Source organism: Phalangium opilio, unplaced genomic scaffold, assembly GCF_054372755.1.
Source record: "Phalangium opilio isolate 3A_F unplaced genomic scaffold, DU_Popi_V2 ptg000487l_1, whole genome shotgun sequence".
In the NCBI taxonomy this organism is placed as follows: Eukaryota; Metazoa; Arthropoda; class Arachnida; order Opiliones; family Phalangiidae; genus Phalangium; species Phalangium opilio.
This window is the reverse complement of record NW_028324237.1, coordinates 468359-478428: the sequence shown is the minus strand read 5'-3', so window position 1 is coordinate 478428 and position 10070 is coordinate 468359. Positions and strand designations below refer to the sequence as shown.

At 46.3% G+C, this 10070-nt stretch overlaps 46 non-coding genes across 46 annotated transcripts; all 46 read left to right on the top strand.

The window, feature by feature from the left end:
• Window positions 1-24: 24 nt before the first annotated feature.
• On the top strand, window positions 25-96 carry TRNAP-UGG (transfer RNA proline (anticodon UGG)). The gene has a single exon. It is a non-coding gene; the product is annotated as a tRNA-Pro (tRNA).
• Window positions 97-184: 88 nt separating this feature from the next.
• TRNAP-UGG (transfer RNA proline (anticodon UGG)) lies at window positions 185-256 on the top strand. Its single transcript has one exon. It is a non-coding gene; the product is annotated as a tRNA-Pro (tRNA).
• Window positions 257-345: 89 nt separating this feature from the next.
• TRNAP-CGG (transfer RNA proline (anticodon CGG)) lies at window positions 346-417 on the top strand. The gene has a single exon. It is a non-coding gene; the product is annotated as a tRNA-Pro (tRNA).
• Window positions 418-505: 88 nt separating this feature from the next.
• Window positions 506-577, top strand: TRNAP-UGG (transfer RNA proline (anticodon UGG)). Its single transcript has one exon. It is a non-coding gene; the product is annotated as a tRNA-Pro (tRNA).
• Window positions 578-665: 88 nt separating this feature from the next.
• Window positions 666-737, top strand: TRNAP-CGG (transfer RNA proline (anticodon CGG)). The gene has a single exon. It is a non-coding gene; the product is annotated as a tRNA-Pro (tRNA).
• Window positions 738-825: 88 nt separating this feature from the next.
• TRNAP-UGG (transfer RNA proline (anticodon UGG)) lies at window positions 826-897 on the top strand. The gene has a single exon. It is a non-coding gene; the product is annotated as a tRNA-Pro (tRNA).
• Window positions 898-1146: 249 nt separating this feature from the next.
• Window positions 1147-1218, top strand: TRNAP-CGG (transfer RNA proline (anticodon CGG)). Its single transcript has one exon. It is a non-coding gene; the product is annotated as a tRNA-Pro (tRNA).
• Window positions 1219-1306: 88 nt separating this feature from the next.
• On the top strand, window positions 1307-1378 carry TRNAP-UGG (transfer RNA proline (anticodon UGG)). Its single transcript has one exon. It is a non-coding gene; the product is annotated as a tRNA-Pro (tRNA).
• An 89-nt stretch (window positions 1379-1467) lies between these two features.
• TRNAP-CGG (transfer RNA proline (anticodon CGG)) lies at window positions 1468-1539 on the top strand. Its single transcript has one exon. It is a non-coding gene; the product is annotated as a tRNA-Pro (tRNA).
• Window positions 1540-1627: 88 nt separating this feature from the next.
• On the top strand, window positions 1628-1699 carry TRNAP-CGG (transfer RNA proline (anticodon CGG)). Its single transcript has one exon. It is a non-coding gene; the product is annotated as a tRNA-Pro (tRNA).
• An 89-nt stretch (window positions 1700-1788) lies between these two features.
• TRNAP-CGG (transfer RNA proline (anticodon CGG)) lies at window positions 1789-1862 on the top strand. Its single transcript has one exon. It is a non-coding gene; the product is annotated as a tRNA-Pro (tRNA).
• An 86-nt stretch (window positions 1863-1948) lies between these two features.
• TRNAP-UGG (transfer RNA proline (anticodon UGG)) lies at window positions 1949-2020 on the top strand. The gene has a single exon. It is a non-coding gene; the product is annotated as a tRNA-Pro (tRNA).
• An 88-nt stretch (window positions 2021-2108) lies between these two features.
• TRNAP-UGG (transfer RNA proline (anticodon UGG)) lies at window positions 2109-2180 on the top strand. Its single transcript has one exon. It is a non-coding gene; the product is annotated as a tRNA-Pro (tRNA).
• An 88-nt stretch (window positions 2181-2268) lies between these two features.
• TRNAP-CGG (transfer RNA proline (anticodon CGG)) lies at window positions 2269-2340 on the top strand. Its single transcript has one exon. It is a non-coding gene; the product is annotated as a tRNA-Pro (tRNA).
• Window positions 2341-2428: 88 nt separating this feature from the next.
• Window positions 2429-2500, top strand: TRNAP-UGG (transfer RNA proline (anticodon UGG)). Its single transcript has one exon. It is a non-coding gene; the product is annotated as a tRNA-Pro (tRNA).
• A 249-nt stretch (window positions 2501-2749) lies between these two features.
• On the top strand, window positions 2750-2821 carry TRNAP-CGG (transfer RNA proline (anticodon CGG)). The gene has a single exon. It is a non-coding gene; the product is annotated as a tRNA-Pro (tRNA).
• An 88-nt stretch (window positions 2822-2909) lies between these two features.
• Window positions 2910-2981, top strand: TRNAP-CGG (transfer RNA proline (anticodon CGG)). The gene has a single exon. It is a non-coding gene; the product is annotated as a tRNA-Pro (tRNA).
• Window positions 2982-3070: 89 nt separating this feature from the next.
• TRNAP-CGG (transfer RNA proline (anticodon CGG)) lies at window positions 3071-3144 on the top strand. Its single transcript has one exon. It is a non-coding gene; the product is annotated as a tRNA-Pro (tRNA).
• Window positions 3145-3230: 86 nt separating this feature from the next.
• Window positions 3231-3302, top strand: TRNAP-UGG (transfer RNA proline (anticodon UGG)). The gene has a single exon. It is a non-coding gene; the product is annotated as a tRNA-Pro (tRNA).
• A 410-nt stretch (window positions 3303-3712) lies between these two features.
• On the top strand, window positions 3713-3784 carry TRNAP-UGG (transfer RNA proline (anticodon UGG)). The gene has a single exon. It is a non-coding gene; the product is annotated as a tRNA-Pro (tRNA).
• Window positions 3785-4193: 409 nt separating this feature from the next.
• Window positions 4194-4265, top strand: TRNAP-UGG (transfer RNA proline (anticodon UGG)). The gene has a single exon. It is a non-coding gene; the product is annotated as a tRNA-Pro (tRNA).
• Window positions 4266-4514: 249 nt separating this feature from the next.
• Window positions 4515-4586, top strand: TRNAP-CGG (transfer RNA proline (anticodon CGG)). Its single transcript has one exon. It is a non-coding gene; the product is annotated as a tRNA-Pro (tRNA).
• A 249-nt stretch (window positions 4587-4835) lies between these two features.
• Window positions 4836-4907, top strand: TRNAP-CGG (transfer RNA proline (anticodon CGG)). Its single transcript has one exon. It is a non-coding gene; the product is annotated as a tRNA-Pro (tRNA).
• Window positions 4908-4996: 89 nt separating this feature from the next.
• Window positions 4997-5070, top strand: TRNAP-CGG (transfer RNA proline (anticodon CGG)). Its single transcript has one exon. It is a non-coding gene; the product is annotated as a tRNA-Pro (tRNA).
• Window positions 5071-5156: 86 nt separating this feature from the next.
• On the top strand, window positions 5157-5228 carry TRNAP-UGG (transfer RNA proline (anticodon UGG)). The gene has a single exon. It is a non-coding gene; the product is annotated as a tRNA-Pro (tRNA).
• Window positions 5229-5317: 89 nt separating this feature from the next.
• On the top strand, window positions 5318-5389 carry TRNAP-CGG (transfer RNA proline (anticodon CGG)). The gene has a single exon. It is a non-coding gene; the product is annotated as a tRNA-Pro (tRNA).
• Window positions 5390-5477: 88 nt separating this feature from the next.
• TRNAP-CGG (transfer RNA proline (anticodon CGG)) lies at window positions 5478-5551 on the top strand. The gene has a single exon. It is a non-coding gene; the product is annotated as a tRNA-Pro (tRNA).
• Window positions 5552-5637: 86 nt separating this feature from the next.
• Window positions 5638-5709, top strand: TRNAP-UGG (transfer RNA proline (anticodon UGG)). Its single transcript has one exon. It is a non-coding gene; the product is annotated as a tRNA-Pro (tRNA).
• A 250-nt stretch (window positions 5710-5959) lies between these two features.
• TRNAP-CGG (transfer RNA proline (anticodon CGG)) lies at window positions 5960-6031 on the top strand. Its single transcript has one exon. It is a non-coding gene; the product is annotated as a tRNA-Pro (tRNA).
• Window positions 6032-6119: 88 nt separating this feature from the next.
• TRNAP-UGG (transfer RNA proline (anticodon UGG)) lies at window positions 6120-6191 on the top strand. Its single transcript has one exon. It is a non-coding gene; the product is annotated as a tRNA-Pro (tRNA).
• Window positions 6192-6440: 249 nt separating this feature from the next.
• On the top strand, window positions 6441-6512 carry TRNAP-UGG (transfer RNA proline (anticodon UGG)). The gene has a single exon. It is a non-coding gene; the product is annotated as a tRNA-Pro (tRNA).
• An 89-nt stretch (window positions 6513-6601) lies between these two features.
• On the top strand, window positions 6602-6673 carry TRNAP-CGG (transfer RNA proline (anticodon CGG)). Its single transcript has one exon. It is a non-coding gene; the product is annotated as a tRNA-Pro (tRNA).
• A 250-nt stretch (window positions 6674-6923) lies between these two features.
• On the top strand, window positions 6924-6995 carry TRNAP-CGG (transfer RNA proline (anticodon CGG)). Its single transcript has one exon. It is a non-coding gene; the product is annotated as a tRNA-Pro (tRNA).
• Window positions 6996-7083: 88 nt separating this feature from the next.
• On the top strand, window positions 7084-7155 carry TRNAP-UGG (transfer RNA proline (anticodon UGG)). The gene has a single exon. It is a non-coding gene; the product is annotated as a tRNA-Pro (tRNA).
• A 249-nt stretch (window positions 7156-7404) lies between these two features.
• Window positions 7405-7476, top strand: TRNAP-UGG (transfer RNA proline (anticodon UGG)). Its single transcript has one exon. It is a non-coding gene; the product is annotated as a tRNA-Pro (tRNA).
• Window positions 7477-7565: 89 nt separating this feature from the next.
• Window positions 7566-7637, top strand: TRNAP-CGG (transfer RNA proline (anticodon CGG)). The gene has a single exon. It is a non-coding gene; the product is annotated as a tRNA-Pro (tRNA).
• An 89-nt stretch (window positions 7638-7726) lies between these two features.
• On the top strand, window positions 7727-7800 carry TRNAP-CGG (transfer RNA proline (anticodon CGG)). The gene has a single exon. It is a non-coding gene; the product is annotated as a tRNA-Pro (tRNA).
• A 407-nt stretch (window positions 7801-8207) lies between these two features.
• On the top strand, window positions 8208-8279 carry TRNAP-UGG (transfer RNA proline (anticodon UGG)). The gene has a single exon. It is a non-coding gene; the product is annotated as a tRNA-Pro (tRNA).
• Window positions 8280-8368: 89 nt separating this feature from the next.
• Window positions 8369-8440, top strand: TRNAP-UGG (transfer RNA proline (anticodon UGG)). Its single transcript has one exon. It is a non-coding gene; the product is annotated as a tRNA-Pro (tRNA).
• Window positions 8441-8529: 89 nt separating this feature from the next.
• Window positions 8530-8601, top strand: TRNAP-CGG (transfer RNA proline (anticodon CGG)). Its single transcript has one exon. It is a non-coding gene; the product is annotated as a tRNA-Pro (tRNA).
• An 89-nt stretch (window positions 8602-8690) lies between these two features.
• Window positions 8691-8764, top strand: TRNAP-CGG (transfer RNA proline (anticodon CGG)). The gene has a single exon. It is a non-coding gene; the product is annotated as a tRNA-Pro (tRNA).
• Window positions 8765-9171: 407 nt separating this feature from the next.
• On the top strand, window positions 9172-9243 carry TRNAP-UGG (transfer RNA proline (anticodon UGG)). Its single transcript has one exon. It is a non-coding gene; the product is annotated as a tRNA-Pro (tRNA).
• An 89-nt stretch (window positions 9244-9332) lies between these two features.
• On the top strand, window positions 9333-9404 carry TRNAP-UGG (transfer RNA proline (anticodon UGG)). Its single transcript has one exon. It is a non-coding gene; the product is annotated as a tRNA-Pro (tRNA).
• Window positions 9405-9493: 89 nt separating this feature from the next.
• TRNAP-CGG (transfer RNA proline (anticodon CGG)) lies at window positions 9494-9565 on the top strand. Its single transcript has one exon. It is a non-coding gene; the product is annotated as a tRNA-Pro (tRNA).
• Window positions 9566-9814: 249 nt separating this feature from the next.
• Window positions 9815-9888, top strand: TRNAP-CGG (transfer RNA proline (anticodon CGG)). The gene has a single exon. It is a non-coding gene; the product is annotated as a tRNA-Pro (tRNA).
• Window positions 9889-9974: 86 nt separating this feature from the next.
• Window positions 9975-10046, top strand: TRNAP-UGG (transfer RNA proline (anticodon UGG)). The gene has a single exon. It is a non-coding gene; the product is annotated as a tRNA-Pro (tRNA).
• Window positions 10047-10070: the final 24 nt, after the last annotated feature.

Below are 10070 nucleotides of genomic sequence, written 5' to 3'. Positions count from 1 at the left end.
TTGAGCATGTTTTATTTCATACATGGTCCGTTGGTCTAGGGGTATGATACTCGCTTTGGGTGCGAGTGGTCCCGGGTTCAAATCCCGGACGGGCCCGTGTTTTTGCAGAAGTAATTTGGTGACTATTTAAATGCAACTAACTACAGGGTAGGCCTATGAGTTGAGCATGTTTTATTTCATACATGGTCCGTTAGTCTAGGGGTATGATACTCGCTTTGGGTGTGAGTGGTCCCGGGTTCAAATCCCGGACGGACCCGAGTTTTTGCAGAGGTAATTTAGTGACTATTCAAATGCAACTAGTTATATTGTAGGCCTACGAGTTGAGCATGTTTCAGTGTCATACATGGTCCGTTGGCCTAGGGGTATGATACTCGCTTCGGGTGTGAGTGGTCCCGGGTTCAAATCCCGGACGGACCCGAGTTTTTGCAGAGGTAATTTAGTGACTATTTAAATGCAACTAACTACAGGGTAGGCCTATGAGTTGAGCATGTTTTATTTCATACATGGTCCGTTAGTCTAGGGGTATGATACTCGCTTTGGGTGTGAGTGGTCCCGGGTTCAAATCCCGGACGGACCCGAGTTTTTGCAGAGGTAATTTAGTGACTATTTAAATGCAACTAGTTATATTGTAGGCCTACGAGTTGAGCATGTTTTATTTCATACATGGTCCGTTGGTCTAGGGGTATGATACTCGTTTCGGGTGTGAGTGGTCCCGGGTTCAAATCCCGGACGGACCCGAGTTTTTGCAGAGGTAATTTAAAGACTATTTAAATGCAACTAACTACAGGGTAGGCCTATGAGTTGAGCATGTTTTATTTCATACATGGTCCGTTGGTCTAGGGGTATGATACTCGCTTTGGGTGTGAGTGGTCCCGGGTTCAAATCCCGGACGGACCCGAGTTTTTGCAGAAGTAATTTAGTGACTATTTAAATGCAACTAACTACAGGGTAGGCCTATGAGTTGAGCATGTTTTATTTCATACATGGTCCGTTGGTCTAGGGGTATGATACTCGCTTTGGGTGTGAGTGGTCCCGGGTTCAAATCCTGGACGGACCCGAGTTTTTGCAGAGGTAATTTAGTGACTATTCAAATGCAACTAGTTATATTGTAGGCCTACGAGTTGAGCATGTTTCAGTGTCATACATGGTCCGTTGGCCTAGGGGTATGATACTCGCTTCGGGTGTGAGTGGTCCCGGGTTCAAATCCCGGACGGACCCGAGTTTTTGCAGAGGTAATTTAGTGACTATTTAAATGCAACTAACTACAGGGTAGGCCTATGAGTTGAGCATGTTTTATTTCATACATGGTCCGTTGGTCTAGGGGTATGATACTCGCTTTGGGTGTGAGTGGTCCCGGGTTCAAATCCCGGACGGACCCGAGTTTTTGCAGAGGTAATTTAGTGACTATTCAAATGCTACTAGTTATATTGTAGGCCTACGAGTTGAGCATAATTCAGTGTCATACATGGTCCGTTGGCCTAGGGGTATGATACTCGCTTCGGGTGTGAGTGGTCCCGGGTTCAAATCCCGGACGGACCCGAGCTTTTGCAGAGGTAATTTAGTGACTATTTAAATGCAACTAACTACAGGGTAGGCCTATGAGTTGAGCATGTTTTATTTCATACATGGTCCGTTGGTCTAGGGGTATGATACTCGCTTCGGGTGTGAGTGGTCCCGGGTTCAAATCCCGGACGGACCCGACTTTTTGCAGAGGTAATTTGGTGACTATTCAAATGCAACGAGTTAAATTGAAGGACTACGAGCTGAGCATGTTTCAGTGTCATACTTCGTCCGTTGGTCTAGGGGTATGATACTCGCTTCGGGTGTGAGTGGTCCCGGGTTCAAATCCCGGACGGACCCGACTTTTTGCAGAGGTAATTTAGTGACTATTTAAATGCAACTAACTACAGGGTAGGCCTATGAGTTGAGCATGTTTTATTTCATACATGGTCCGTTGGTCTAGGGGTATGATACTCGCTTTGGGTGCGAGTGGTCCCGGGTTCAAATCCCGGACGGGCCCGTGTTTTTGCAGAAGTAATTTGGTGACTATTTAAATGCAACTAACTACAGGGTAGGCCTATGAGTTGAGCATGTTTTATTTCATACATGGTCCGTTAGTCTAGGGGTATGATACTCGCTTTGGGTGTGAGTGGTCCCGGGTTCAAATCCCGGACGGACCCGAGTTTTTGCAGAGGTAATTTAGTGACTATTTAAATGCAACTAGTTATATTGTAGGCCTACGAGTTGAGCATGTTTTATTTCATACATGGTCCGTTGGTCTAGGGGTATGATACTCGCTTCGGGTGTGAGTGGTCCCGGGTTCAAATCCCGGACGGACCCGAGTTTTTGCAGAGGTAATTTAAAGACTATTTAAATGCAACTAACTACAGGGTAGGCCTATGAGTTGAGCATGTTTTATTTCATACATGGTCCGTTGGTCTAGGGGTATGATACTCGCTTTGGGTGTGAGTGGTCCCGGGTTCAAATCCCGGACGGACCCGAGTTTTTGCAGAAGTAATTTAGTGACTATTTAAATGCAACTAACTACAGGGTAGGCCTATGAGTTGAGCATGTTTTATTTCATACATGGTCCGTTGGTCTAGGGGTATGATACTCGCTTTGGGTGTGAGTGGTCCCGGGTTCAAATCCTGGACGGACCCGAGTTTTTGCAGAGGTAATTTAGTGACTATTCAAATGCAACTAGTTATATTGTAGGCCTACGAGTTGAGCATGTTTCAGTGTCATACATGGTCCGTTGGCCTAGGGGTATGATACTCGCTTCGGGTGTGAGTGGTCCCGGGTTCAAATCCCGGACGGACCCGAGTTTTTGCAGAGGTAATTTAGTGACTATTTAAATGCAACTAACTACAGGGTAGGCCTATGAGTTGAGCATGTTTTATTTCATACATGGTCCGTTGGTCTAGGGGTATGATACTCGCTTCGGGTGTGAGTGGTCCCGGGTTCAAATCCCGGACGGACCCGACTTTTTGCAGAGGTAATTTGGTGACTATTCAAATGCAACGAGTTAAATTGAAGGACTACGAGCTGAGCATGTTTCAGTGTCATACTTCGTCCGTTGGTCTAGGGGTATGATACTCGCTTCGGGTGTGAGTGGTCCCGGGTTCAAATCCCGGACGGACACGACTTTTTGCAGAGGTAATTTAGTGACTATTTAAATGCAACTAACTACAGGGTAGGCCTATGAGTTGAGCATGTTTTATTTCATACATGGTCCGTTGGTCTAGGGGTATGATACTCGCTTTGGGTGCGAGTGGTCCCGGGTTCAAATCCCGGACGGGCCCGTGTTTTTGCAGAAGTAATTTGGTGACTATTTAAAAGTAACTAGTAAAATTGTAGGACTACGAGCTGAGCATGTTTCAGTGTCATACTTCGTCCGTTGTTCTAGGGGTATGATACTCGCTTCGGGTGTGAGTGGTCCCGGGTTCAAATCCCGGACGGACCCGAGTTTTTGCAGAGGTAATTTAGTGACTATTCAAATGCAACTAGTTATATTATAGGCCTACGAGTGTAGCATGTTTCAGTGTCATACATGGTCCGTTGGCCTAGGGGTATGATACTCGCTTCGGATGTGAGTGGTCCGGGGTTCAAATCCTGGACGGACCCGAGTTTTTGCAGAGGTAATTTAGTGACTATTTAAATGCAACTAACTACAGGGTAGGCCTATGAGTTGAGCATGTTTTATTTCATACATGGTCCGTTGGTCTAGGGGTATGATACTCGCTTTGGGTGCGAGTGGTTCCGGGTTCAAATCCCGGACGGACCCGAGATTTTGCAGAAGTAATTTGGTGACTATTCAAATGCAGCGAGTTAAATTGAAGGACTACGAGCTGAGCATGTTTCAGTGTCATACTTCGTCCGTTGGTCTAGGGGTATGATACTCGCTTCGGGTGTGAGTGGTCCCGGGTTCAAATCCTGGACGGACCCGAGTTTTTGCAGAGGTAATTTAGTGACAATTTAAATGCAACTAACTACAGGGTAGGCCTATGAGTTGAGCATGTTTTATTTCATACATGGTCCGTTGGTCTAGGGGTATGATACTCGCTTTGTGTGTGAGTGGTCCCGGGTTCAAATCCCGGACGCACCCGAGTTTTTGCAGAAGTAATTTAGTGACTATTTAAATGCAACTAACTACAGGGTAGGCCTATGAGTTGAGCATGTTTTATTTCATACATGGTCCGTTGGTCTAGGGGTATGATACTCGCTTTGGGTGTGAGTGGTCCCGGGTTCAAATCCCGGACGGACCCGAGTTTTTGCAGAGGTAATTTAGTGACTATTTAAATGCAACTAACTACAGGGTAGGCCTATGAGTTGAGCATGTTTTATTTCATACATTGTCCGTTGGTCTAGGGGTATGATACTCGCTTTGGGTGTGAGTGGTCCCGGGTTCAAATCCCGGACGGACCCGAGTTTTTGCAGAGGTAATTTAGTGACTATTCAAATGCAACTAGTTATATTGTAGGCCTACGAGTTGAGCATGTTTCAGTGTCATACATGGTCCGTTGGTCTAGGGGTATGATACTCGCTTCGGGTGTGAGTGGTCCCGGGTTCAAATCCCGGACGGACCCGAGTTTTTACAGAGGTAATTTAGTGACTATTTAAATGCAACTAACTACAGGGTAGGCCTATGAGTTGAGCATGTTTTATTTCATACATGGTCCGTTGGTCTAGGGGTATGATACTCGCTGTGGGTGTGAGTGGTCCGGGGTTCAAATCCCGGACGGACCCGAGTTTTTGCAGAGGTAATTTAGTGACTATTTAAATGCAACTAGTTATATTGTAGGCCTACGAGTTGAGCATGTTTGAGTGTCATACATGGTCCGTTGGTCTAGGGGTATGTTACTCGCTTCGGGTGTGAGTGGTCCCGGGTTCAAATCCCGGACGGACCCGAGTTTTTGCAGAGGTAATTTGGTGACTATTCAAATGCAACGAGTTAAATTGAAGGACTACGAGCTGAGCATGTTTCAGTGTCATACTTCGTCCGTTGGTCTAGGGGTATGATACTCGCTTCGGGTGTGAGTGGTCCCGGGTTCAAATCCCGGACGGACCCGAGTTTTTGCAGAGGTAATTTAGTGACTATTTAAATGCAACTAACTACAGGGTAGGCTTATGAGATGAGCTTGTTTTATTTCATACATGGTCCGTTGGTCTAGGGGTATGATACTCGCTTTGGGTGTGAGTGGTCCCGGGTTCAAATCCCGGACGGACCCGAGATTTTGCAGAGGTAATTTAGTGGCTATTTAAATGCAACTAGTTATATTGTAGGCCTACGAGTTGAGCATGTTTTAGTACCATACATGGTCCGTTGGTCTAGGGGTATGGTACTCGCTTCGGGTGTGAGTGGTCCCGGGTTCAAATCCCGGACGGACCCGTGTTTTTGCAGAAGTAATTTGGTGACTATTTAAAAGTAACTAGTTAAATTGTAGGACTACGAGCGAGCATGTATCAGTGTCATACTTCGTCCGTTGGTCTAGGGGTATGATACTCGCTTCGGGTGTGAGTGGTCCCGGGTTCAAATCCCGGACGGACCCGAGTTTTTGCAGAGGTAATTTAGTGACTATTTAAATGCAACTAACTACAGGGTAGGCCTATGAGTTGAGCATGTTTTATTTCATACATGGTCCGTTGGTCTAGTGGTATGATACTCGCTTTGGGTGCGAGTGGTCCCGGGTTCAAATCCCGGACGGACCCGTGTTTTTGCAGAAGTAATTTGGTGACTATTTAAAAGTAACTGGTTAAATTGTAGGACTACGAGCTGATCATGTTTCAGTGTCATACTTCGTCCGTTGTTCTAGGGGTATGATACTCGCTTCGGGTGTGAGTGGTCCCGGGTTCAAATCCCGGACGGACCCGAGTTTTTGCAGAGGTAATTTAGTGACTATTCAAATGCAACTAGTTATATTGTAGGCCTACGAGTTGAGCATGTTTCAGTGTCATACATGGTCCGTTGGCCTAGGGGTATGATACTCGCTTCGGGTGTGAGTGGTCCCGGGTTCAAATCCCGGACGGACCCGAGTTTTTGCAGAGGTAATTTAGTGACTATTTAAATGCAACTAACTACAGGGTAGGCCTATGAGTTGAGCATGTTTTATTTCATACATGGTCCGTTGGTCTAGGGGTATGATACTCGCTTTGGGTGTGAGTGGTCCCGGGTTCAAATCCCGGACGGACCCGAGTTTTTGCAGAGGTAATTTAGTGACTATTCAAATGCTACTAGTTCTATTGTAGGCCTACGAGTTGAGCATGTTTCAGTGTCATACATGGTCCGTTGGACTAGGGGTATGATACTCGCTTCGGGTGTGAGTGGTCCCGGGTTCAAATCCCGGACGGACCCGAGCTTTTGCAGAGGTAATTTAGTGACTATTTAAATGCAACTAACTACAGGGTAGGCCTATGAGTTGAGCATGTTTTATTTCATACATGGTCCGTTGGTCTAGGGGTATGATACTCGCTTTGGGTGTGAGTGGTCCCGGGTTCAAATCCCGGACGGACCCGAGTTTTTGCAGAGGTAATTTAGTGACTATTTAAATTCAACTAGTTATATTGTAGGCCTACGAGTTGAGCATGTTTCAGTGTCATACATGGTCCGTTGGTCTAGGGGTATGGTACTCGCTTCGGGTGTGAGTGGTCCCGGGTTCAAATCCCGGACGGACCCGAGTTTTTGCAGAGGTAATTTGGTGACTATTCAAATGCAACGAGTTAAATTGAAGGACTACGAGCTGAGCATGTTTCAGTGTCATACTTCGTCCGTTGGTCTATTGGTATGATACTCGCTTCGGGTGTGAGTGGTCCCGGGTTCAAATCCCGGACGGACCCGAGTTTTTGCAGAGGTAATTTAGTGACTATTCAAATGCAACTAGTTATATTGTAGGCCTACGAGTTGAGCATGTTTCAGTGTCATACATGGTCCGTTGGCCTAGTGGTATGATACTCGCTTCGGGTGTGAGTGGTCCCGGGTTCAAATCCCGGACGGACCCGAGTTTTTGCAGAGGTAATTTAGTGACTATTTAAATGCAACTAACTACAGGGTAGGCCTATGAGTTGAGCATGTTTTATTTCATACATGGTCCGTTGGTCTAGGGGTATGATACTCGCTTTGGGTGTGAGTGGTCCCGGGTTCAAATCCCGGACGGACCCGAGTTTTTGCAGAGGTAATTTAGTGACTATTCAAATGCTACTAGTTCTATTGTAGGCCTACGAGTTGAGCATGTTTCAGTGTCATACATGGTCCGTTGGCCTAGGGGTATGATACTCGCTTCGGGTGTGAGTGGTTCCGGGTTCAAATTCCGGACGGACCCGAGCTTTTGCAGAGGTAATTTAGTGACTATTTAAATGCAACTAACTACAGGGTAGGCTTATGAGTTGAGCTTGTTTTATTTCATACATGGTCCGTTGGTCTAGGGGTATGATACTCGCTTTGGGTGTGAGTGGTCCCGGGTTCAAATCCCGGACGGACCCGAGTTTTTGCAGAGGTAATTTAGTGACTATTTAAATGCAACTAGTTATATTGTAGGCCTACGAGTTGAGCATGTTTCTGTGTCATACATGGTCCGTTGGTCTAGGGGTATGGTACTCGCTTCGGGTGTGAGTGGTCCCGGGTTCAAATCCCGGACGGACCCGAGTTTTTGCAGAGGTAATTTGGTGACTATTCAAATGCAACGAGTTAAATTGAAGGACTACGAGCTGAGCATGTTTCAGTGTCATACTTCGTCCGTTGGTCTAGGGGTATGATACTCGCTTCGGGTGTGAGTGGTCCCGGGTTCAAATCCCGGACGGACCCGAGTTTTTGCAGAGGTAATTTAGTGACTATTTAAATGCAACTAACTACAGGGTAGGGCTATGAGTTGAGCATGTTTTATTTCATACATGGTCCGTTGGTCTAGGGGTATGATACTCGCTTTGGGTGGGAGTGGTCCCGGGTTCAAATCCCGGACGGACCCGTGTTTTTGCAGAAGTAATTTGGTGACTATTTAAAAGTAACTAGTTAAATTGTAGGACTACGAGCTGAGCATGTTTCAGTGTCATACTTCGTCCGTTGTTCTAGGGGTATGATACTCGCTTCGGGTGTGAGTGGTCCCGGGTTCAAATCCCGGACGGACCCGAGTTTTTGCAGAGGTAATTTAGTGACTATTTAAATGCAACTAACTACAGGGTAGGCCTATGAGTTGAGCATGTTTTATTTTATACATGGTCCGTTGGTCTAGGGGTATGATACTCGCTTTGGGTGTGAGTGGTCCCGGGTTCAAATCCCGGACGGACCCGAGTTTTTGCAGAGGTAATTTAGTGACTATTTAAATGCAACGAGTTAAATTGAAGGACTACGAGTTGAGCATGTTTCAGTGTCATACATGGTCCGTTGGTCTAGGGGTATGATACTCGCTTTGGGTGTGAGTGGTCCCGGGTTCAAATCCCGGACGGACCCGAGTTTTTGCAGAGGTAATTTAGTGACTATTTAAATGCAACTAGTTATATTGTAGGCCTACGAGTTGAGCATGTTTCTGTGTCATACATGGTCCGTTGGTCTAGGGGTATGGTACTCGCTTCGGGTGTGAGTGGTCCCGGGTTCAAATCCCGGACGGACCCGAGTTTTTGCAGAGGTAATTTGGTGACTATTCAAATGCAACGAGTTAAATTGAAGGACTACGAGCTGAGCATGTTTCAGTGTCATACTTCGTCCGTTGGTCTAGGGGTATGATACTCGCTTCGGGTGTGAGTGGTCCCGGGTTCAAATCCCGGACGGACCCGAGTTTTTGCAGAGGTAATTTAGTGACTATTTAAATGCAACTAACTACAGGGTAGGGCTATGAGTTGAGCATGTTTTATTTCATACATGGTCCGTTGGTCTAGGGGTATGATACTCGCTTTGGGTGGGAGTGGTCCCGGGTTCAAATCCCGGACGGACCCGTGTTTTTGCAGAAGTAATTTGGTGACTATTTAAAAGTAACTAGTTAAATTGTAGGACTACGAGCTGAGCATGTTTCAGTCTCATACTTCGTCCGTTGTTCTAGGGGTATGATACTCGCTTCGGGTGTGAGTGGTCCCGGGTTCAAATCCCGGACGGACCCGAGTTTTTGCAGAGGTAATTTAGTGACTATTTAAATGCAACTAACTACAGGGTAGGCCTATGAGTTGAGCATGTTTTATTTTATACATGGTCCGTTGGTCTAGGGGTATGATACTCGCTTTGGGTGTGAGTGGTCCCGGGTTCAAATCCCGGACGGACCCGAGTTTTTGCAGAGGTAATTTAGTGACTATTTAAATGCAACGAGTTAAATTGAAGGACTACGAGTTGAGCATGTTTCAGTGTCATACATGGTCCGTTGGTCTAGGGGTATGATACTCGCTTTGGGTGTGAGTGGTCCCGGGTTCAAATCCCGGACGGACCCGAGTTTTTGCAGAGGTAATTTAGTGACTATTTAAATGCAACTAGTTATATTGTAGGCCTACGAGTTGAGCATGTTTCAGTGTCATACATGGTCCGTTGGTCTAGGGGTATGGTACTCGCTTCGGGTGTGAGTGGTCCCGGGTTCAAATCCCGGACGGACCTGAGTTTTTGCAGAAGTAATTTAGTGACTATTTAAATGCAAGTAACTACAGGGTAGGCCTATGAGTTGAGCATGTTTTATTTCATACATGGCCCGTTGGTCAAGGGGTATGATGCTCGCTTTGGGTGCGAGTGGTTCCGGGTTCAAAACCCGGTCGGACCCGAGTTTTTGCAGAAGTAATTTGGTGACTATTCAAATGCAACGAGTTAAATTGAAGGACTACGAGCTGAGCATGTTTCAGTGTCATACTTCGTCCGTTGGTCTAGGGGTATGATACTCGCTTCGGGTGTGAGTGGTCCCGGGTTCAAATCCCGGACGGACCCGAGTTTTTGCAGAGGTAATTTAGTGACTATTTAAATGCAACTAACTACAGGGTAGGCTTATGAGTTGAGCTTGTTTTATTTCATACATGGTCCGTTGGTCTAGGGGTATGATACTCGCTTTGGGTGTGAGTGGTCCCGGGTTCAAATCCCGGACGGACCCGAGTTTTTGCAGAGGTAATTTAGT